The following is a 24,287-nucleotide window of genomic DNA, read 5'->3' on the forward strand; positions in this document are numbered from 1 at the left end:
GTATCCCAGATCCGTTAACCATTCTGTCGCTTTTCAGCTGCAGCTCCTTTCTCCACTTGCCAAAAGCAGAACTCCATTCCTCTCTTCTGAGTATCATTTCCTCCCATGTATTTGGCCATTAATAACTTCCTCATCACCCAGACTCTGCATCTACAGTAACTTTTGGCAGTATTTGAAGAGCCCCCTATGTCTCTGACACTACCTGAAGTCAAAATTAAAGCACTCTTTTAACCATTAAAAATGTTTCATTAAAACTTTTAAAAGAATAAGAGAAAGATCTTAAATAATAGACAATATTTAAATAAGTAGATTATTCATAATAATTATATATAAAGTTGTAGTTGGACACAACACCTTTATTTTATTCATTTATTTTTATGTGGGTCTCGCAAGTGGGAGGCGAGCGCTCTACCACTGAGCCACAACCCCAGCCCCATAATAATAATTTTAAAAACACATTTATTTTGACTTTACCTTTCCCATAAGGATATAAACAGTGGTGTGCTAGTATATTAGCTCCCTGGGAGAAAAAAAGTAAAGATGTATTTTGCGGTGATTGTCTATATGGATGGTGGAAACACTCCCATGGTGGCTAATTTCAAGCTATCAACTGTTCAAGAAGGGCCTCACAACATTCCATGATATTCAGCAGGTGCAAGCAAGCGTTCTAGCACATCACTGAAAGTCAATCTAAAAATAGGTATGGAATATGCACCAAGTTAACATAAATGAAGAGTAGGAAGAAAGAAGGAAAGAAATAAGTCTAGAGGTACAAAATGAAGCCCGGGATTTGTAAATACAAACATGCATACGGTAAAGCCCTGGGTACATACTGAACACATTTGGCTTTAAGCAGTCTGGGGTTGTAGCTCAGTGGTAGCGTGCTCGCCTAGGTCACTGGGTTCGATCCTCAGCACCACATAAATGTAAAATAAAGATATTGTGTCCACCTAAAATTAAAAAAAAAAAAGAAAGAAACAAACTGCTAGCACTGAAAGGAGAAGCTTACCTGGTTTACATGTTCTTAAGATAAAAATAAATTGCATGCTGAAAAGGACCAGTTTCCTGTTTTTCAAGTAGGTTGCATTTCTCCTCTAAAGGGTTCTGTAAAGCAGAGTGTGTCACAAAGTGCATGTCTTCAGCAACATCAGTCTGGTGGTCTGACCTAGGAACTGCAATGAGGTAAAAGCAACCCTACAGGCCAGGGGGCCCAGTCTGTGTCTAGGGACCAGCATTCCCAGCCAACTCCTGTGAACATGTGCCACAGCCTTGGGGCAATCTTCCAGGCTTTTGCTAAACATCAGACTGTGGTGAATTTGAAAGTGCCCTCTCACCCAAAACAGTTACTGGCCATAAACTCTGACCCATATGTTCGGACAATCAGGGCACAGGAAAAGAGGATATTCCCTTTGGAAAACAGAGGCATCTACTAGGAGTCCCATATGAAGCTAGGGCTCCTCGACTTCAAAGTGAGCAATTCCCGGTGCAATATTCAAAGTGTGTAAGGAAATGCAAATGTTAAATACGCAGGCTCCAATCTACCCTGGCAAGACAGTTTTATAGGTCCAGAAGGAGAGGATGGGAGTGAGAGCTGTGCAGTGAACTGAGAATTTTCTCAGCTTTCTCAACTTCCTTCCTAAAGGTCCATAAAAAGGAAAAGGTCACCTTTTCCTTTTGGAATTTGGTGGAAAGTTTTAATTTAAAACATACGCTTCTAATGGAAGTATAATATACATACAGAAAAGTTCAGAAATCATGATGAAAAGAGAACCAGGACTTCAGCACTAGATCAAGAGGCAGAACACCACTTGCCCCCACCACCCTCTTACACTTCCTTCCCCTCTCGGTTTCATGACCCCGGGCATCACTGGTTCCTCTTACCTGTTTTGGACCTTGTATTAATGGACACATATGATAAGCGCTGTTTTCGTTTCTGGTTACTCTCACTCATCATGATGTTTGTGAGGTTCATCCACCTGGTTGCAAAGAGGCATAGACAGTTCATTCTTGGTATTCCATTGTTTGAATATATCCCTATATGTCCATTTTTCTTTTGATGAGAATTTGGGTTGCCTGTTAGTTTTTTTTTAGCTATGAATAGAACTTTTATAAACATCCTAGCACATGTTTTTTGGTGGACACAGTGATCATTCCTGAGTTTATACGCCGAGGAAATTACTGAATCATATTATATTGCTTTAATAAATACTGCCATAAACTATACCAGAGTACTTGTGCCAAAAAGGTAAAGTTTTACTCACTTGAATAAGCGAAAAGCAGGCAGGCATGGTTGTGCACGCCTGTAATCCCAGCAACCCAAGAGTCTGAGGCAGGAGGATTGCAAGTTTGAGGCCAGCCTGGGCAACTTAGCCAGATCCTGTCTCAAAATAAAAAGAACAGGATGTGTAGCTCAGTGATTAACACCCCTGGGTTCAATCCCCAGTACTTCGCTAAATAAAAGAGTAAGCAAAAATCTTTAAAGTGTAGATGACCCAAGTTGAAGAAGTTGTGAGAGATTTGGAACACTAACATAGTTTGTAACACAACTCTATGCAATCTGCTATCACTGGTATTATGAAATAAACAGATTTAATAATTCAAAGCACAAATTTGAAGTTAATCATTAGTCCAAGATGCAGAGGAATAAACATTCATTCACTAATGAAACAAGAATAAGCCATTCAGGATGTATATAGTAATGAAAGGATTTGTTTCTTATTAGAAGCGTTCTATTAAGATAAGAAACAAGGTAGGGATGATTTCTATCTTGCCAACATTGTCTTTCAGATAGTTGCCAAGGCTTATAGACAGGGAAAGGCATTTAGAGAACTGCAAGAGTTAGAGAAGTGCAAAAGAGGAAGTAACGGATTTTTTCTTGCAGACAGCATGAGAGTTTACCTGCAAAAACCTAGAGAAGCAACAGAACTAACTCAATAATATAACTCGGCAAGGTAAAAGAAGACAAAATTAACCTTTAGAAACCATATTCTTCATATATGCCATCAACAACCAGTTACAAACATAATGCTAGAGCAAGTCCCATTTACAAACAGCAATAAGAAATGAAGACAATATGTAGGAATAAGCAATAAGAAACGCACAAAATCTAAATGAGAAAAACTTCGAACTCCGGATGACAGAAAAGTAGATTTGAACCAAGGCAAAAGCAACTCTTGTTCTTGGGTAGGAATGCTGCTTCATAAAGCCATCAGTTCTCCTCAAATTAATTTATAAAGGTAATGAAATGTCAACAGAATTGCCAAAAAGCATTTTTTATCAAGCTAGGTAAGTTGAAACTGAAATTTATACAAGCAGTCACAAAAGATTACATACTGCATGGATATATTTATGTGAAATCTCCAAAATGGGCAAATTTATAGAGACAGATTGATTAGTGATTGCTTATAACAGGGAGGAGGATAGAGCAAGGAACAGGGACTGACTGATAATGGGTACAAGGTTTCTTTTAGGAGAGAGAAAAATGTTCTAAAATTTGATGGCAGTGATGGCTTCAACACCTGGTGAATATGCTAAAAAAATTGATTTGCATACTTTAAAAGGGTTCAATACAAGATATGTAAATTATAATCCAAATAAAATTTACATGATAAATAAATGTGCAGAAATTGAAAAGCAATAAAAAATACAAGGCAGGACTAACCCTACCATATATTAAAACATATATTGCAGTCTTATAATAAAACAATGAGGTAGTGGTGAGTGACTATGAAGACTGGTGGAATAGAATAAAAAGCTCAAAATAGATGCCAACCCTGGAGAATTTTGAAATACGATAAAGGTCTCTTCTCATATCGTTGGGACAAAGATGGATTTTTTAATGAATAGTGCTGAGATAACTGATCAACTATTTGTAAAAAGATAAAATTAGGTACATACCTCCTGCTTTATAAAATTCCAGATGTGTTAGGAAAAATGTTCCAAAATTTTACAAAATCTTCATAAGCACTAAAAGGAAACATGGGTCAATTTTTCTTTAATTTGGGTGTGAAGAATAGGCTTTCTGTGACACAAAATCCAGAAACAATACAAGAAAATAGTGACATATTTACCTTTATAAAAATAGCTGAGCATAGTGGCTCACACCTATAATCCCCACAGTTCTGGAGGCTGAGGCAGGAGGATGACAAGTTCAGGGTCAGCCTGGGCAAATTAATGAGATCTTGTCTCAAAAAAATAAAAAAGAACAGGATGTGTAGCTCAGTGGTCTAGTGTCCCTTGTTTCTGTCACCAGTACCACAAAACAAAAACAAACCAATGTTTGCATGTCAAAGAAATGTCATAAACAAAGTCAAAAGAGAACTAACGTGGTAATGGGTAGAATAATATGTATAAGACCAAATATTCTGCAACTAACAGCTGTAAAGTCTGGACAAAATATTTTTTAAGACTATCTAAAACTAACAATCTAAAGCACAGAAAAGGGGTCTACAGCAGGCAGACACTTCTACACTTGAAAGAAGTGATCCACACTAATGAATTTTCTGTCTTCACAGATTCTCACCTGAGGGCTTCTTGATCCCACTTGGCACCGCCCAGATTCTAGAAGTCAGATAGAAACCTGCAGTCTTACTGGCTTGGGAAATCAAAGGATGAAGTTCAGAGCTATTGCCACAGCCGAGCAGTGAGGAAAGAAATCATGAAAAGAGAGCCAAGGAGAAGGAACTCCAAATTCAGAATCTAAACCGTAAATTTCTCAATGCCTTTGAAGTATGAATGTATGAGACAACCCACTTAGGGTTGGAAGAGTTCAAAGAGACATCAGCTGTTGTTCACCACAGCTAAGACAGGCTATGGAATTTGAATTCAACCAAGTTAATTGTCTGCTAAGACAGAAATTTAGATTGAAATCTCTTCAGAGGAATTCTAATAGAAACCATAGCTTACACAACGTGTTATTCACAAGTTCAGAATACAGTAAAAATCACTGGACACACACAAGTGTATGTGTACATACATACAATCACACACACACACACACACACACACACACACACAAACACACACACACAGAAATGTTAACCCATATGCAAAAGAAAAAGGTAGTCAGTGGAACCTGGTCATAATAGAACCCACATAGTGGACTTAGTACTCAAAGATATTTAAAGCATCAAAAACTGTTCAAGGGTGTAGAGGAAAAGAAGCCCCTAACGAATGGATAGATAGATCTCTGCAGAGAAATAGAAAGAATAAAAAGAAATCAAGCTCACCAGGCACAGTAGTGCACACCTGTAATCCCAGTATCAAGGAGGCTGATGCAGGAATATTGCAAGTTCAAAGACAGGCTGAGCAACTTAGCAATACCCTGTGTCAAAATAAAAATAAAAAGAGCTGGAGGTGGGGCCTGGGCTATGATTCAGTGATAGGACACTTGCCTGGCATGTGTGAGGCACTGGGTTCGATTCTCAGCACTGCTTTATGAATAAATAAAATAAAGGTCTATCAATATCTACAAAAATATATTTTTAAAAAAGGACTGGGGTGTAACTTAGTGGGAAAGCACCTCTGGGTTCAAGCCCCCCCCCCAAAAAATATATTTTTAAAATATTTATTTTTTAGTTCTAGTTGGACACAATCTCTCTCTCTCTCTCTCTCTCTCTCTCTCTCTCTCTCTCTCTCTCTCTCTCTCTTTCTTTCTTTATTTTTATGTGGTGCTGAGGATCAAACCCAGGGCCTCACATGTGCTAGGCAAGCACTCTACCACTGAGCAACAACCCCAGGTCCCCCAAAAAAGATATTTTCAGACAAATAGAAATTAAGTGAATTCAGTGTCAACTATAAGAAATACTAAGAAATTAAATAACAAAGACCCAAAATCAATGAAATGGAAAAGTCAAACAATATACAACAGAGGCAAAAGTTGGTTCTTTAAAAATATCAGTAAAATGATAAACTTCCACTGGGATGTAGCAAGAATACAGGGAATAGAATAGAGCCTTGCAGACATCTAAAGAATAATAAGGCAATATTATGAATATCTTTATGTCAATAAATTTGACAATTTAGATGAAATAGAATAATTCCTGAAAAAATAAAACTGACATAAGATGAAAAAAAGTAACTAGCCCTATCCTTACTAAAAAAAAAAAGTATTATCAAAAACTGTTTCACAAAGAAAATTCCACACTCAGATGGTAAATTCTATTAAACATTTAAGGAAGAAATAACATCAACTTTGAATAAACTCTTGTTTAAAACAGAAGAAAGGGAAGTTTCTCTCAAGGGCTTTATGAGGTCTATACAACTTTAATACCCCAAACCAAACAAGGACATTACAATGAGAGAAAATTACAGAATGTCCCTCATAAAGCTAAGTACAAAATCCTCAACAAACTACTAGCAAGTTGAATGCAAAAATATGTACAAATGATACCATGAACAAAATGAATCTTATCACAAGAATACAACATTGATTTAAAATATTAAGATCATCATTGTAATCTACTGTATCAATAAAATAAAGAGGAAAGCAAAAATGTAACCATTTTGTAAACAGAAACAATTGCAGAGTTCAACTTCCATTTATGATAATAGTGGAATACCAAACACTTTTCCTCTTTTATCACCACAAACAAGTCAAAAACGATTACTTGCATTACTTCTGTTCAATATCCAGTAAGTAAAACAAAACAAGAAAAACAAAAGGCATGAAAATTTTTTAAATGAAGAGTTAAAACTCTGTGTAAAAATGGCATCATTGTTTAGGTAGAGAATCCGGAAGAGCTTCCATGAAAACCACTAGAATTAATAAATGAACTTGGCAAGGTCACAGGATGTAAGGTCAACATGCAAAAATCAATTACATTTCTATTTATTACCAGAAAAAAATAGCATATGAAGTTTTAAAAATATTTCTATTTATACTGATGTCTAAAACATTAAATGATTAGGAATAAAGTTAACAAAAGATGTTTATGATCTCTCCAGAGAAAACCACAAATTTAGAAACCTAAATAAATGAAAACTCAATATTTTAAAAATTTACATTCTCCCTAAATTGATCTCCCTAAATTGAGTCAATGGCATCCTCATCACAGTTCCAGCACGTTTTTAGAGAAATTGACAAACTGATTCTGAAATTTACATGGAAATGCAATGGACCTAGAATCTCCAAAACAATATTGACAAAAATCGAACTAAATAGGAGAACTTATGAGACCTGAACTTCAAGACTCCATTAGTTAAACTAGTACAGTGCTTGCAAAAGATTACACAAATGCATTAATGAAGCAGAATAGAGAGCCTAGAAATAGCAAACACTTAACAAGCTCACTTAACAACTGACAAAGCTACCAAAGCAATCTAATGGGAAAAGCAAACTCTTCTCAGCAAATGACACTAGCACAAGTAGCTAGCCATACGGGAAAAAAAAAAATCTCAATTTCTATCTCAAACCATGCACAAAAAAATAATTCCAGATAAATGATAGGCTTTTAGACACAATGCAGCTAAAACTATAACTCTTTTAGGGAAAAAAAAAATCTTTGCAACCTAAGAATGGACAAACATTTCTTAGGCTACAAAGAGCAATAACAGAAGGATCAGGTGGAAAAGGAGAGGGGAGGAGGGGAAGGAGGAGGCGTGGGAAGAGGGGGAAGGCAGGGAGGAAGAGGAAGAAAAAGTAAAAGGTTGCTAAATTAACATCATAAAAGGTGAAAAATTCTCATCAAAAGATACCATTAAGGGGCTAGGGTTGTGGCCCAGTGGTAGAGTGCTTGCCTAGCACATATGAGGCACTGGGCTCCATCCTCAGCACCACATAAAAATAAAAAATAAAGATATGTATCTACTTACAATTTAAATATATATATTTAGATATACCATTAAGGAAATGCATAAGAAATCCATAAGAGTAAAAATATTCACAAAACATAGTTCACAACAGATTAATATCCAGAATATGTAAAGAATATATATGCACAGTTCAATAAGAAAAACACAAGGAAACTAATTTGTTTTTAATGAACTGAAGACTTAATAGATACTTCAGAGAGGAACACGAAGCAGTGACTGGTAAGCACGTGAAAGTGTTCAACATCATTTGTCAGCAGAGAAAATGAAAATTAAAACCACGAGTTACTAATACATACTCACTAGAATGGCAGGAGAGAGCACAATAAGTGTACCTAAGGGACATGGGCCCATTTTCTATTCGCTAAGCTTTTGAAGTGCTGTGAGCCCAACTCTTTCAGACTCCAGGGATAGAACAAGAGATGACACAGTCCTTGCCCTAGAGGAGTTCATGACTAAGTGTCTGTCCTCAGGGCCAGCACAAATCCATACCATGCCTTTGTACAAATTATAAAGAGGAATCCCTCTGCATAGACCTACACCAGTCCCTAGGAGTATGACTTGGGTACAGAACATACTAGCTGGAGTTCAGCCCCCACCCACCCTTGGGCTTCATGCAGAGCAGAAAGTACAGTTGTACACAGTAGTCCTCATGGTGTTTGCCTTACCACATTATTTAAACAGGAGTTCTGGAGGCTCTGAAACTATGGACCAAACCCCAGATTCTTCCAAACCAATATACACTTGGACAGGCCCCATATTTGCAACACTGCCCTCTATTCATCAGCAAGTGAAGCCTGAAACCAGATGAACTATTCACAGAACAGCAGCATGTGAGCCCAGGGTAAGACCTTCTAAAAATCCCAGTATTCACAATATCCACATGATAGGGCTTCCGGTCCCCAGGGCCTTGACCAACAGGCTGGACCCAAGAACCAAAGTCTCAGCCCAACATCATTCTGTATTCCAAATGGATGATTCCAGGACTGCCCACAAACCTCTGAGCCTCGCAATCTGAAGGGATGGCTACTCCCTTCGAGGTGAACCTTCTAGCTGAGCTGGTTCCCAGCCCTGACCTGCCCTTCCCAGTCCCTACCCTGTCCTCCCTGGTGCATCCTGCTACCAAGCACACATTACCCCTGCACATATTCCAAATGGATCCATACAGATGAGATTCTCACCTTATTAACATAGACATGCAGCAAGGTTTTTCAGGGCAAAAACTGTCTGGTTCACTCATCTTGTGCCATCACCAAAAACAGTGGGTTCAGCAAATGGCCCTTTCAATTTCCTCATTCCTTCTTTTAGGTAGAAGTGAGTGCAAATACGGAGCGGTGGTAAGCAGTTGACGGAAATTACTGAAAAGGTGACAACACCATCTAAAGTACATAGCACTTACCCTGTTATAAAAAGAACCTGGGCCACCTTGGCCTGGTTTTCCCTGTGAGAGAGGACAAAGCCACAAAATTTCCACTTCTCAGCTCCAAGACCTGGCAAGATGCAAGCACTGGGTCTCACAGGCATTGGGCAGGTCCTCAGGCCATTGAGCCTGGCAGAGAAATGGCAAAGATGGTCTCCTGGGGTGGGTTTCATCCTTACCAGCCGAGCTGCCCATTCTCCCACCCTAGACAGTTTCATTCATATACCGAGAATTATGTTTGTTCTGTGTGGCATATCACCAAGCCACAGCTCTGCAAGGGGAACTCAAAAACCACATACAATAGACTAATGCCCCTCAATGAATGACAAGGCATTTTACAGAGGTCATGTCCCCCACTTAGCTCAGCAGACAAACCCAATAAATTCCTTTTAATGTTCAAGCTTGTGCCTCGGATGGGATTTTCTATAATCTACAATCAGAGACATCTCAGCTAAAAATCACATATCCTCTGATGTATTCGACAATAATCCATTGGAAACTAAAAACATCTCACATAGCAAGTTTTAGAAATCCAGAGTTTGAAATGATTAATAATCTACACACACTCTATATTTTCATGGAGCAATTAAAATAAGAATTAATTATCCAGAGGAAAAGGTGGATATAACAGAAAACATCAGTGAAATGTAGCTGGAATGCACGTGGTCACAAGGGATGAGCCGCTGGCTTTGGAGCCAGACCACCTTGGATCAGGTCCCTAGCTCCATCACTGATTAGCAGTGGGATCTTGAGCTAATAACCATGGTTGTAATAACAGAACTGTCCTGACCACATTGAGTGTTGTGATCTCTAAGGATTAGCTAGGGTTATCCAATGACATTCTCTTATTCTCAATGGTGTGTCAATCTCCCTTTCATCTTTTAAGACCTCCACAATTTCTCCATGTTTCCTTAGTTCTCTAGGGAAATGTGGAGGCCCATGCCAGCACCCATGAAGCATGTCCCCTCTCTCTCCTGCTGCATCAAGTCAAGCAGCTCAACTTCTTATTTAAGAACATCTCACAAGACTCAGGCCTCTTCTCCACCTTTCTGCCCTGTCTATCCTCAGGGTGCAGAGGAGCTGCAGGGCTCACCTCTCAGTGTGCCCTCTTGCAGCTGCTGGCCTCAGTCCCATGGGGTTGGTATCACATTATACTTCTTTGAAAAATTCCCTACAATCAGCTGTACTTTCCTGCGAGTGCTGATGTTTATGTTTCTCAGACAGAATCTGATAACATTCTAACAGCACCAGTCCTGGATGAATGTTGGCACTTTGGGTGACACTTTAGATACGAATAAGCTGAAGTATCTCAGCTAATGTCAACATGCAGCAGCCTAGACTTTCCAAATCGATTTTAACCACTCTAGAGCTTACATACTGTTAAGAAAGAGGGTCATATCTCCTGGCAAACATGAATATTTTTCTTTTTCTGATAATAGGATAATAATTTTTACCTTGACTGATAGAATGCTCTGGAGAAGTTGTGGTTACCTTAAAAGACAGAAGGGAGATCAATACACATTGAGAATGGAGAATGTCGTTGGTAACCATAGCTAATCCTTATTCATCACAACACTTGACATAGTCAGGACAGTTCTGTTATTACAACCATTACACCAATGAGGAAAGTGATGATTGGTTATTAGCTCAAGATCCCACTGCTAATCAATGATGGAGGTAGGGACCTGATCCAAGGTGGTCTGGCTCCAAAGCCAGCTGCTCATCCCTTGTGACCATGTTTATCCCAGCTACCTCTGACTGGAGCCACAGCTGTAGGGACAATTCCAGGAGAGCCATGCTGGCATTCCCACCCCCATCTTGTCATGCTGTGCCTTTCCATGTGGCCACATGAGCCCTCTACTGTAGTTCAGAAGGACAAGACAGTGAGCAGGCCCAGGAAGCCTTCAACTCACGGGTAATTTGAGCCCAGGAGAAACACTGCAGCCCCAGGCCACATTCTACGAGCAGTTCTGACCGACATTCATCACCCAGCAACCCCAGGTCCTGACAGAATGGAGCCCCTACCCACAGAGGCAACCCCCACTCCTCTATCTGACTCTTCTCTTTCCTGGAATCACCTCTCAAACAAGCTGCCTACAGCAAAACCCTTGCTTAAAAAAGAAACTTAAACCAAGGGCAAGTATCAGCATGGTGGGCCACCAGAGAGCAGAAAGGACAGTCCGTCAAATTCCCAACAGAGTTACACTTTTGTTGTTAAAGTCATTGACCACTGCCCTGCTCAGGAGAGAGAAACCACAGAGGAGGAAGAGGTTTTCAGGGGGAAATTGGCTCAGTGCTCAGCCAAAGGCAAAAGGTTTCAGTGAACAAATATGTTTGCTTGAGCTATACATTTTCTGAAGAATGACTTGTCCACTTCAAAGTGATTCATGACAGGAATCACCAGACCGTGGAGTTGTTGGACAATGTGTGGAATTCTCAGATAAATGTATTTCAAAGCATTCTTTCTCTTGGGCAGTTGTCTAAGGCTGATGAAATGGATTTGTTTAGTGCTGCTTCCAGTTTCCTTATAAATGAAGCCTGTGCCTCTGATATTAAGCAGTGGGGGAAAAGGACACATTGACTTTTATTACATATTCCAATGCCCTAAGCATCTATTTTCTAAATAATTGAAACTTTGGTGCCTGGAAGGAAAATCAAGGGTTTGCCTGAGGACAGCACATGACACTGCTACAGATGCGCGCCCCCCCCTCCCCCCGAGGATATTGTTGTTCTTTTCCTGTCCATCACTCTACCCTCAATGACTCAGCTCATGGTCCAAGACATTAATCAGAAAATAAAATGTCATTAGGGAATTCCGTTTCATGAGAAAATTTTCTAGCAAGGGAAGGCAGGGGTTCTCAGACACAGAAGGGCAAGCTGCTTCCAGCAGCCCGTTGCTTGTGAGTTTCTTAGAGATATGGGATTCAGATTAGCAGCCTAGGACCTGAAGAGAGGGCACTAACCACTCTGTGCTGGTGTCCTGAGCTTGGACATGATGAGCTCAGTGGACTTGGGACTCAGCCCTTGAGGGAGGCACTGGGTGTCCCTCACAGAGGCATGATGAGACTGGTTTTCCAAATATGGGACAAATTAAAAATAGCAACCAAGAGGCCCCAGCTGCCTCTATGGGTGAAAAATCATCATTGAGCTGATGCTCACAAGAACCACAAGCTCGGAAGCCAAGGCTGGAGCAAGTCCCTTCTTCCTCCTGCCTCGCGGCCTCTCCCTCTAGCGCCCCCTGCTGACGGGGCCTAACTAGACAAGCAGAAATGAGGTGTGCAACAGGACTGTCCCTAGCATCACAGAGCAAGGCTGGACTGGGCAGGGTGAGTTTGCAGCAAAGCGACAACAGCTTAATAAATGGAGCAGCACTCTGCAAGACTCTGGGCCTCAGAATAGTAACAATGTAATTTTCAAATAGTGCCTTTGCTTGGGATTCAGTAAAACAGCAAAATATCAAGGAAATCATGGTGAAGCTATGGTCTAGAATTGTCTTGGCGAAAGTGCACTTCGCGAACAAGGTGTGCTTTGTTAAAATCTGAAAACGATAAGAGATGCATCTCCTGCATACTGTAGCAACGGCGACATTGGTAAGGTACAAGAGCAGACTTAAGAACCGCAATGCATTGGAGATGCATAAGCAGTGTTCTGGATGCCACTGGAAAATCGAAGGGCAGAGGCTGGCAGAGAAGAAGGAAAAGGAAGAGCTTTCTGGCATTTAAGAAAGTACTGTGCATTATGGGAACAGGTGGGTTCTGTTTACAATTCATCTTGTAGAGAAAACAGCCACCTTAAACTACCTCCAGGTCTGCCGTCCCACATTCACCTTTGCACTTCAATGAGGAGGCCAACTTTGGAGCTCTTCAGAGCCGGCATGTCCTCTGTGCTCCCAGGGCATTAAAAAACATCCTGGGCTCGTTCTCTGCTGCCTGCCCCCCTCCCCAAACAAGGCAGTCCATTCAAGTCAGTGGGCTCAAAACCTTCGAGGTTTCTGGAAAGATCTCCATTCAAAGGTACAGGACTTTGTGAACATAAAATACTGACATTTATTAATGTAGAAAATTAATGTTCAAAGACTGCAGATGGTCCTCCTGTTAGTGACAGGTGAGAAAATAAAATCCTAGGGAAATAGTCTCTGTGAGAAGACTGGCACTCTCAGTGCCTGAACCCCTCAGGATGGAAATTAATGGAAGAGAGATCTCCCCTTCTTTTCCCCCAGCCATCTTTCCAGAAGGTTCTCTGCTATATCAATCCTGCCTCACCCACCATCACCTTGGGGTCATCACTGGGGGGGGGGGGCGGGGGGGTCAGCATGTGGCCTCTGGCTTGGATACCCTGCAAGGCCCTTTCCTATCAAGTGATGATAAAGAGGACATTTGGATTTCAGATCGGAAAATATGACAAAGGCCCGAGACAGTGGAGAAGAACACCCTGAGGGTGAATGCATTATGCACCTCCTGAAAAGGTGCCCGGCTCTAAATGCTCATGATTATACTTCTGAACACTTTCAGTTGTTTGTTTTTGTCTCATTTAACTTTGGCCACATGCTTCTGTGCCCCGTGGATGTTTTTTTCAAGTTCAAAGTGAAAATCCTGCCTTTTATCTTTCTTCTGCGGCTTTTTCCTAATCTTTACCTGCATTCATGTGCTCTGGCTTTATTGGCTTCCGTCCCCTGCCTCCTTAACTGTTCCACTGTGACTCAACCCAACTAAGTAAATCGTGGTGCTTTGTGGGTTCTTTAATTAGCATTGGGGGGGAGTAATTATAATGTGGTTAATAGTGCTTTATAAAGGAAGTCAGATGCCTCTAGACTCTTCTCTTTGGGGCTACAGGCAGAGAGCCGAGAAACCTAGCAGCCTGGGGGGTGGGGGGGACTGGTGAAGCACCCCCCCACACTGAAGTTGTATGCAAGCCTTTTGTATACATGGGGAGCTTTGTGATGGAAAATGCCACTCACTTTCATGAGACTCCCAGAAAATTCTTGAGCTCTAAAGGGTTGAGAGCGCTGAACTTGTCAAAATCTGTTGTGTGAACGGATGGAAGAAAAATGAAGACATGACATGAGGAAAATGTGGTCCATTCAATTCCTGATCCCAGCCCCTCACCCCTTCATTCCACAAACCCGATCCGCCCCCCTCAGGCACATACACGCTCTCAGCCCCTTGAATCATTAATAGTCGTTCTTGGTTTTTCTGAGCACTCTCTGGGGTTGGGCCTGTTTCTTCTGAACCACACACAAGTCAAATGTTGGTCTGCTGACCCTGTGTTCTCAGAGTAAGCTAATGGGAAATAATTGGCCTCTTTTAACACAAACCCATGCCCTTGTGCAGACAGGCCCCTGGAGCTGTGTGGGAGGTAGTTCTTGGGGAAGGACAGTGACTCCTTAGACAAGTCAGAGGGAGAGGGAACAGGAGAAAGGCTTCCGAGGCTACTGTCTCTGGGGGAAGCCGTTGAGGACAGAGGGCTCCAGCCTGCTGGTGCCTCTCCTCCACGTCCAGAGCCGACCTTCCAGCCCCCAAAGCCAATGCTCATCCTGACATTTCTATGCGTACACACTGCTGGCCCGGGTCCCTTACCCACCGCCTTCTGAGACCTGCCAGCTCTTGCAGATACTTTTATTCACTCAGTCTGCAAATACCTTGGAGACATGATGATGTGCCAGGCACTGTACTAAACATTGGGGAGTTTAGTAAGCTCAGGGTCTGAAAAGATGGGACATAAACACACAGGGGTTTGGTTGCAACCCATCAAGTGCTATGGCCAGAGTAGCGCACAGCTTTAGGGGACACAATCTTTGAGAATCTGTGGGAATTGATACTCCTTGTCCATTTTCCTGTGAATGTGACCCCTGGAGCTGTGCCATTCAGAAGCCCTGGACATGATCTAGGGACAGAGATGGTTAAGGGGGTACTCATAGTGAGCATCCCCATCCTTCTGTGAGGGTGGAAACTGCTCAGAGGACAAGACCCTCCACACCCCCTGTTCACCCTTAATCTGTGCCCACACTTCTCCCTTCTGCTGTATCCTCCTCCAGCCTTGGAAGTTGTCCTGGTCAAGGCCATCACATTTAAACCCATTGGACACTTGAGCAAAGGATATGAACAATTTGCTGGACATCTTGTGAGCAGCAAAAAATTGGATATACACAACACCTTTGACCAACAGTTCCACTTTGGGGACTTTCTCCTATAAGAATAAAAGCACCAGCAGTGTTTACAATAGAAGAGAAAGATAAAACTGGACACATCCTAAATATCTACAATGGAGGAATGGCTTGCTAAATTATAATGTCTGTGTCAAGGAATACTAGGTAACCAGGAAAAGGAGTAAGTTACATTTATGCATATTTATCTGGAAATAATTCAGTGACATATTGTTTAGAGAGTTTGTATTGTTTTGATTTGTGTACTGAGAAGTTTTGTTTTATCCTTTTTATTTCCTTCTTTTTTTTGCAGTGCTGAGGATTGAACCCAGTGCCTTATGCATGTTAAGCAAGTGCTCTACCACTGAGCTACACTTCAACTCAGAAGTTTATTTTTGAATTTTTGAACAACTATAAAAGGGAAAAAGCCCACATATATTTACACATACACACAGAAAGAAGGATGTGGAAAGTTACAAATTAAATGGTTCAGATTGAACCTCCAAGGGTATAATTAGAGGCAAAGAGTGGATTATTATTTTTCTTAAAACAGCATATCTCTGATTTGTTACATGTGCTACAGTGGGCATGCTCTTCTTCTGTAATTAAATTTAAAAAAAAAAATCTAGCCAGGCACAGTGGTACATGACAATAATCCCAGCAACCCGGAAGGCTGAGACAGGAGGATCACAAGTTCAAGGCCAGCCTCAGCGACTCAGTGAGGCCTAGTCTCAAAGCAGAAAAAAAGGGGGGGGAGGGGCTGGCAATGTAGCTTGGTGGTAAAGCACCCTAGGTTCAATCCTCAATACTAAAAACAAATGAACAAACCAAAGCAACTAATAAAGCATTTTTCTTTAGCCATGGCCTATTTGGGAATACAGGCATGGAGATAGAAAACAGATGTCAGAACAAGGCATCCGGGCTCAAAGAATCTGTGGCAAAACAAAAACGAGATATGTGTACCATGTGTCTTTGAGCATACAGAAAGTACTGGAAGGAGGGTGAGACCCCAGCAGCTGTGGTCCATCTCAGAGGAGGGGAAGAGTAGGGAGGTCTCATGCCCTCCTTCCCTGTCTGACCTTCATAAGAGTAGATTAGTTTACGAATAAGTCAAAACTAGATGTTTTAGGAAAAGTTATTGTGAGTAGGTTTATTTGGTGTTTGTTTGTTCGTTTGCATATTGACCAACTGCACTAAATTGTGAATATATTCTCTAACGAGGCATTATAAACCATGCCAGCCTCAAGCTCCCAAAATCCATCATCAATTTCTAGGTGTGATGTCACCTGACATGACGATATGTAGAAAGAAATGTTCTAACCAAGTAAGGTAATGTCTGACTGACGCATGGTAGTGATCTGTGCCCTTCTCCAGTGCCTAATAGCGTAGGAAGGTAAAAATCCTCTGTGAGGAGTTTTTTTGTAAGAAAATTATATACATATATGTGTGTATATAATGAATATATTATGCAAGCAAAAATTTTAGTGATATATCATTAGCAGAATGGCAGGCATATTCTTATTGTAAACACTTATGAAAATAATCAAATAAATACACCAACAACCTGTACTTCCTTACCTATAGCTATTAAATAAGCAGCTGTGGAGAACCCACTTCAGAGGGAAAAAAAAAACCACACTCCCCACATGGAAAGTCACTGATGCCTTGTGTTAAGGCGCAGCTAAGCCCCCAGACATCACTGGCTTTTCTCTCAAACTACCCTTCCCCCAGGGGTGCAGTCTCAGTCCCACCCAAAAAAAGCATTTGCTGATCACATGACCTGGTAGGTAGCAGGACATTCCTGATCCCAGACTGCAAACCCCGGCTTACCCCAGACAGAGCAAAAGCAAGTAAACGCAAGATGGGGAGACTTTTCATTTGAATATACCTGAATAATTTTCCTCTTGATTCATGATTGTTGAAAAAAAGTTTTGCAGTATTTTAAAATAAGTTTGAGCTGGGCGCAGCGGCACACACCTGTAACCCCAGTGGCTCCGGAGGCTGAGGCAGGAGGATTGCAAGTTCAAAGCCAGCCTCAACCAGTTAGCTAGACCCTAAGCAACATAATGAGACTCTGTCTCAAAAAAAAAAAAAAAAAAAAAAAATTAAAGGGCTGGGGATGCAACTTTGTGGCTAAGTGCCTCTGGGTTTAATCCCTGATATTGAAAAATAAAATATAGAGTGCTGGAGCACTTGTCTAACTTGCCAGGCCCTGAGTTCCATTCTCAGTCTCCTTTGCTTTTTCAAAGGCCTCCTATGTCAAATTCTTTTGAAAAGAAAGAATTAATATGTCATTAATAAGCTGTCTCTCCCTGTGGTGATAGCCTGCATTCTCTCTTGAATGTGTGTTACTTGCCTTATCTTAAGATCAGCCCTATTCTCTCTTGAATATGTATTTACTTTCCTAAATAAATATCTGTCTATGCCAGGGGGTCAGGGAAGGAAGAGAGAAAGGAAGGAAGGAAGGAAAGCCATTAACAGCTGTGCACTGTGACTGCACTCCTACCTACTACTCAGGAGGCTGAGGCAGGAGGATGGCAAGCTCAAGGCCAGTTTTGGCAACTTAGGGAGACTCTGTCTCAAAATAAGAAATAAAAAGGGCTGGGGGATGCAGCTCTGTGATAAAACACCCCTGAGTTCAATCCCCAATCCCCAGTACCAAATAATAATAATAATATGAAAGAGGGAAAAATCAAAAGTAACATACACAGAAGATTGATAAGAAAAAAATCCTGAAAGGAATGCTAATAAAAAATAAGTTTTTAAATGTAGTGATATCAGTAGAAAAAAACCCTTTCAGTAGAAAGAATTCTCAATTTTATGAAGCACATCTGTATGGAAACTGCCATTGGTTGATAACCAACTTTTCAAGAAACATGGATGCCAAAAGGGAGCCCACAGTTGCTCATGTAAGTTTCAACAACAGTACATAATGGCTCCCACTTAGTGGAGCACATATTACCTATTTTACTTGATCTTCACAACAACCCTCTGAAATGGGCACCATAGTCCCACTTTACAGTTGAGAAAGCTGAGACAAAGTGCAGCAAAGCCTGCTACAGGTCACACAGGCAGGAAGGAGTGTAGCCAGGACTTGATTCAGTTATTCCTGAGCACAAGGGCAAATGCACCATGTCCGTTATGCTCCTCCCCTGCCTCATTCCTGCTCACAACACTGGAAGAGAAGAACATTGATGGCCACATTCATGGCACTGTCCCAGGGAGCCTGCCCCTCCCACAGCCCCTGTGGTCCACAAGACCCTCACAGAGCCACATCCCTCTCCTGCCAGAGCTGACTGGATATTGCTGTGCTGGGCCTCTGTTCACACAGTGCTTCATAACTCCTTAGTTGAATCCAAGCTTTTTTACACAGTGGCTGGGTCACAAGAGGATGAAAATAGAAGCACAAGTCCTTCCTAGGCAAGTCATAGGGCCAGTCCTGACACAGGGAAAGAGAAACAGCTTCCATTTTCTTGATGGGAAAAGTGATCTGGGCCTATAGGAGTTATTGGCAGTCCTTGGCAGACAATCTACCACAATTTTTTTAAGTGAAAGTAACTTGTTAAATATTACTCAGCTATAAGGTATCTTTCTACCCTTTTCTCTTGTTTCTAACTAGAATGTGGGTGTGATGACTGGAACTTCAGCAGTCAAATTCTATCCATAAGGCAACCTGGAAGATAAGAAGTGCACCCTGAGAATAGCAGAAATGAGAGAAGCCTAGGTTCCTAATGAAATAGAGGAGCTGCCACACCAGCTAAAGACTGCCTCCTTCCAGTGTTCTCACATTGGGAAAAAATACAGACCTCCATGTTACTTATGCAAAGGTTATTTTGTTTTTTTCTTAATTAAAAACAGTGGGCCCAGGCTCAAATGTGAAAAACTAACGAAAGAATCACATACAAAGACTGTGGCAATCGATGTAACATTTTCTGTTTGAAAACTATATATAACTAATATCACATATCCTGATTGTTAACTTCTACTAGAACCATGTAAAATATATTAAAGCACAAGTGATAAGTGTCTTGGCTCTGGTACTAGGAGTCAGTTCTGGGGGCTTATGAGAAAATGTTAAAGGCTGGGTATGAAGCTTGCCTAGCATGCATGAGGTCCTGGGCTCAATCCCCAGTCGCGCACACACGTACACACACAAAGAAAAGAAAAATTTAAAGCCTAGCTCTACTGGCTGTATAAATTAATAGTGTTTACATTCCCTCCCTCCCTGTTTCAGCATTAACACAGCCTCCAAATTTCTTGCCAGGTGCCATGGTGCACCTGTAATCCCAGCTACCTAGGAGGTTGAGGCAAGGAGAATCACAAGTCCAAGGCCAGCCTGGGGAACTTTGCAAGATCCTGTCTCAAATTTTTTAAAAAAGGTTAGGGCTGGGGTTGTGGCTCAGTGGCAGAGCGCTTGCCTTGCACATGTGAGGCACTGGGTTTGATCCTCATAAAGATAGATAAGCAAAATAAAAAATATTTTTTTTATAAAAAGAGTTTAGAAATGTAGTTCAGTGGTAGAGCCCCTCTGGGTTCAATCACCATCACACACACACACACACACACACACACACACACACGAATGAATGAAAAAAAAAAAAAGAAAGAAAACTTAAGAGTTTCCATAATACTCTCAAATTAACATTGTTGAGAAAACCCTTTAATGTCTTGCAAGGAAAACATTCTTGCAGACATTGAATTCCTGTTCCCAATGCCTCGCCATTTAGGAAGAAATAATATGCAAAGTTCAAACAAGGCCATCCCATCCACCTTCTACTCTTTCATTCAGTCATCAATCCCCCTTAAGTCACTGAGGCTCATTGACATGACTGATCCACAGAAAGGCAACCTGTTTTTTTCCCCCTCCTTCCACGTTTTTAAAAACACTAAGTGGAATAGGCAAGTTTTGAAAACAAGAACAAGATGTTTGTTTACAGGTATGCACAGGAGGACCCTAGAACTGGCAAACTGAAAATGGAAAACACAATGGGACTGGGTTTTCATTCCACGTTGTAGGACTGACTGGTGCACACAGGTGTGAGTCTGCAGTGACAAACAGCCTTCAACCCTCAAATATAAATACAGAGCAAAGGACAGCAGCCTAGCATAATAGATTTCTTTTGAAAAGTAGCTGAACTTGCCTATGTTATCATTTCACTCATTTTCATGTAGAGTTTGGCAAAACTTTTGCATATATTTCAAATTATTGAGATAGTTTGTAGTCCCATCTATTTTAAACTAGCAGTTAACTATCTAAAAAAAAATAGGCACCTTCTTGAATGTATTTAAATATAATTAGAGTACTACTACTGCTGCACACAATATTATTGAGACTTAGAATAAACAAGTCATTTATAGTGCTGTTTTGCAACTCTTTAGTACTAATGTCTAATTATTTACACACAATGCATTTGTAGAACTTCCTCTTTGGATATTCTACAGGGTATAGAAAAGCACAGCACTGCGCAACTGATCTCCTAATCCAATTAAATTTTGCATCTTACTATTTGATCATTTGTCAAAAGAAAACTTGTTGCCTACATGCTGCTCTCGTTTCTATTCCTACCAAGATAACCTTAAAACAACAAAGATAACTAGTGGGTGCTTAACCGCTGACCTCCCCCGGACTCCAATGATTGCCAGGGTTCGCGCCCCTCGGTGCAAATGTCTATCAAAATAGCACTCTAGCTCCGCGCCCCCACCGAGCTGTGGGAGCGAGCCCTCGGGCTGTTTTCATGCGGTTTCCTTTTTTAATTTCACATATCTAGCTTCTTATCTTTCTATTCTTTGATTTCCGTTTTCAGTCTAATTCGCTCCTTCAGCATCCACTGACTTACAGCATGCTAAAAGCGCCGGCTGTTTCTCCCCCTCTGCAGCTTATTTACCCACGCAGTTACTCAAACTCAGGGGCACTGAGCCAGGCTCTGCCGATGGTTACCAAATAGTTCAATCAAGGTCCTAAGGGAATTATTAATGCTCAGATCTATTAAAATAACTACTCTCCTGGTCCCTCCCTCACAGTGTCTCATTACCATCACTTGTTTTTACCACTTATACTGGGAAGAAGGTCCTTTCAGCCATCGCCTGGCCGCAGCCCTTGACCACACAGCTGTGCCCAGGCCCGTAGCCTGGATCATGAGCGCGCAGCTCTTCGCTGCAACTCATTTTGCCCACAGACTGCTTAAGTCCTAAACCCAAACCTGACCGAGACCCTAGTATCGCTGGACTCTGCTGCCCTGGCTCCGCTGCGCACCTGGGCGCGGGCTCGCTGGGTCCCCCATGGACTCCAGCTACACTCACCTGGATCGCACTCGGCCTGGGGTGCGTGCTCACCTGGTACCCTCCGCCCCGGGCGCGGCCACACCTGGGTCCCTCCTGCCCGCAGCGCTCTGGAGGAAGCTTTGCGCTGCTGCAGCCGAGTCCCGAGCTGGACAGTCACCAGGGAGTCTCAGCCAAGTTACCCCGTGTGCCTCGAAAGAGAGGACTACTGCGAGTATGTGTACCCAGTTTCGCGGGTCCTCTGCGTTCCGAGCGATTCTTCCAGGCCAGTTTTCCCGAGTAATGACCGAGGTCTCCGGACGCTCTTCCCTTTCTTCCTTTGGTTGGAGAATTAGCCGCGCCGCGCGGGCTTTGGTGCAAAATACAAAACTATTTTCCCCCTGCTGGTGTCTTTCTGGAACTGCACGTAACGGAACAGACCCAATAAGTTTCCCTTCCCCTAGATGCTCAGGTTGGGGTCTCCCCTCCCAGCATCAAAGATTTTGAAAACTTTTTTCTTAATGCTTTTTTCTTAGTGCCATATTAAGAAAGGAAAATTCATTTTTAGGCTTTAGACTCTTGAGAATGAAAGTTAAGACCTGCCACGCCACCGCTTTTTTCTTATTTCTTATCTCAAGGAAAATTGCAAACTTTTAGTAGGCAAAAGAGTACAAAGAGCATCCAGCATTTGGCAATGATGGACTAATCCTTCTGCAAATAACAAGTCTGAAATCTGATTAAAACCCATTCAAAAATTATTTGAAGACATTAGGAATTAACCAAAAGAAAGTGGAAACTGGAGGGGACACTACTCTTAAACAATGGACCAAAATTGTTGAGATTCGTGTGCTGTCTTTCACCGAAGAACAACGCCCAATCCATGAGCAACTCCAGCTTCAGGGAGCCACAGCCTGAATGTCTAGAAGGGAACAAAACTGTCTGAGACTGGTAGAAGAATCAGAAAGCTGGGGCGGGGCGGGGGGTGGGCGGTATGAGGTAATTCTAGCAGGAAGGAATCTGTGGAGATTCTCAAAATATGTGTTGTATTAGTTTTCTATTACAGCGTAACAAGTTAGCACAAACTTAGTGGCTTAAAACAATGTAAATATATCTTACAGTTCTGGAGTTCAGGAGTCCTGCATAGGTCTCACTGGTGTTAACTGGTAGTATGGGCTTGTGTTTTGTTTATTTGTCTGTTTTGTTTTATTTTTCTGGAAAAAGGACCTGCAAGCCAAATCCCACAGATAAAGTTCCATTGGAAAACAGCCATACCTGTTCATTTGTGTATTGTCTATGATCATCTGCTTTTGCAAAATTGAGTAGATGCAACAGAGTTCATATGGACTGAGCAGCCTAAAATTATTTACTGCCTGGCCCCTCACAGGAAAAATGTGCTAATTCCTACTTCAGATCATTTTAACCTAATAGATATTTATAGAACACTGCACTCAACAATTGCAGGATGCACACTCTCTTCAACTAACATAGTACATTTACCATAATAGACCATATGATTGGCCATAAAATCTCTCTCAACACACAAATGCTCCTTGACTTAGGATGGGGTTACGTCCTGATCCATTATAAGCTGAAAATATTAAAAGTAAAACAAAATGCATCTACTACACTTAACCTACTAAATAGCATAGCCTAGCAACACAGTATACTGTAGAGTGTTGACTGTTTAAGCTGGTGTTCAAGTGGCTAACTGGGAGTTACAGCTCACTGCCATGGCCCTGCATCACAAAAGAGTAGAGTACCACTTATTAATAGGCCAGGAAAGGATTAAAATTCATATTTTAGGTAAATTGGGAAACATCTATACTTCAAAATATTGAAACTTACATACAGTACAGTATATGTTATCTGACCATAATGGAATTAAATTAGAAATCAATAACTATATCCAGAAAAGTCCAAAATACTTGGAAATTAAATGACATATTTCTAAAGCGATATATGTGCATGAGAAAACATTACATGGAAAATTAGAAAGATTTCAAAGTGAATGATAATGAAAAGTAACATATTGTGATTTGTGTGTTGAAGCAATTGCAGTGTTTAGAGGGAAATTCACAGCCTTTAAAAAGTACATTAGAGGGCTGGGGTTGTGGCTCAGTGGTAGAGCTCTTGCCTAGCATGTGCAAGTCCCTGGGTTTGATCCTCAGCACCACATAAAAATAAATAAATAAAATAATGTCCAACTAAAAATAAATTTATATATATATATATTAAAAGTAAATTAGAGGGCTGGGGATATAACCCAGTTGGTAGAGTGCTTGACTAGCATGCACAAGTCTCTGGGTTCAATCCCCAGTACCATAAAAAAAAGTACATTAGAAAGGAAGAGAGGCTCACAACCAATAATTTAAATTTCACCTTAGGTGCCTAGCATGTGCAATGGTAAATACCTATAATCCCAGTGACTTGGGAGGCTCAGGAAGGAGCCTGATGGAGCCTTGTCTTTATATTATCCAACTTCAATATATAGACAAGTCTCCATCATACTATTGTTTTCATTGTGTACATGTTTGAAATTTCTATAATAAGGTTTTTTTTAAATGAAAAAGGATAAGTATAACAAACTCATTGCCAACAATCGCTTAGTTGTGGTCAATCTGGTTTATTCAACCCCCTTTTTTTTATTCGTTGTTGATG

General features: G+C 41.2%; 1 long non-coding RNA gene across 5 annotated transcripts; it reads right to left on the minus strand.

Annotated features, from left to right (window-relative positions):
* Positions 1-355: 355 nt before the first annotated feature.
* LOC124081972 (uncharacterized) lies at positions 356-22,016 on the minus strand. Of its 5 annotated transcripts, none has more exons than XR_009225302.1 (4): positions 21,672-22,016; positions 2,262-2,377; positions 1,882-1,976; positions 356-950 (listed from the first exon to the last, which is right to left on the minus strand). It is a non-coding gene; the product is annotated as an uncharacterized LOC124081972 (long non-coding RNA). The 5 variants fall into 5 exon arrangements; XR_009225305.1 differs by lacking the exon at positions 21,672-22,016 and adding an exon at positions 14,187-14,313; XR_009225304.1 differs by lacking the exon at positions 21,672-22,016 and adding an exon at positions 8,991-9,833.
* Between the last annotated feature and the right edge of the window lie 2,271 nt (positions 22,017-24,287).

This window comes from Marmota monax, unplaced genomic scaffold (assembly GCF_021218885.2).
Source record: "Marmota monax isolate L192 unplaced genomic scaffold, Marmota_monax_Labrador192_F-V1.1 WCK01_AAM20220418_F8-fsc00031, whole genome shotgun sequence".
NCBI classification, from domain to species: domain Eukaryota; kingdom Metazoa; phylum Chordata; class Mammalia; order Rodentia; family Sciuridae; genus Marmota; species Marmota monax.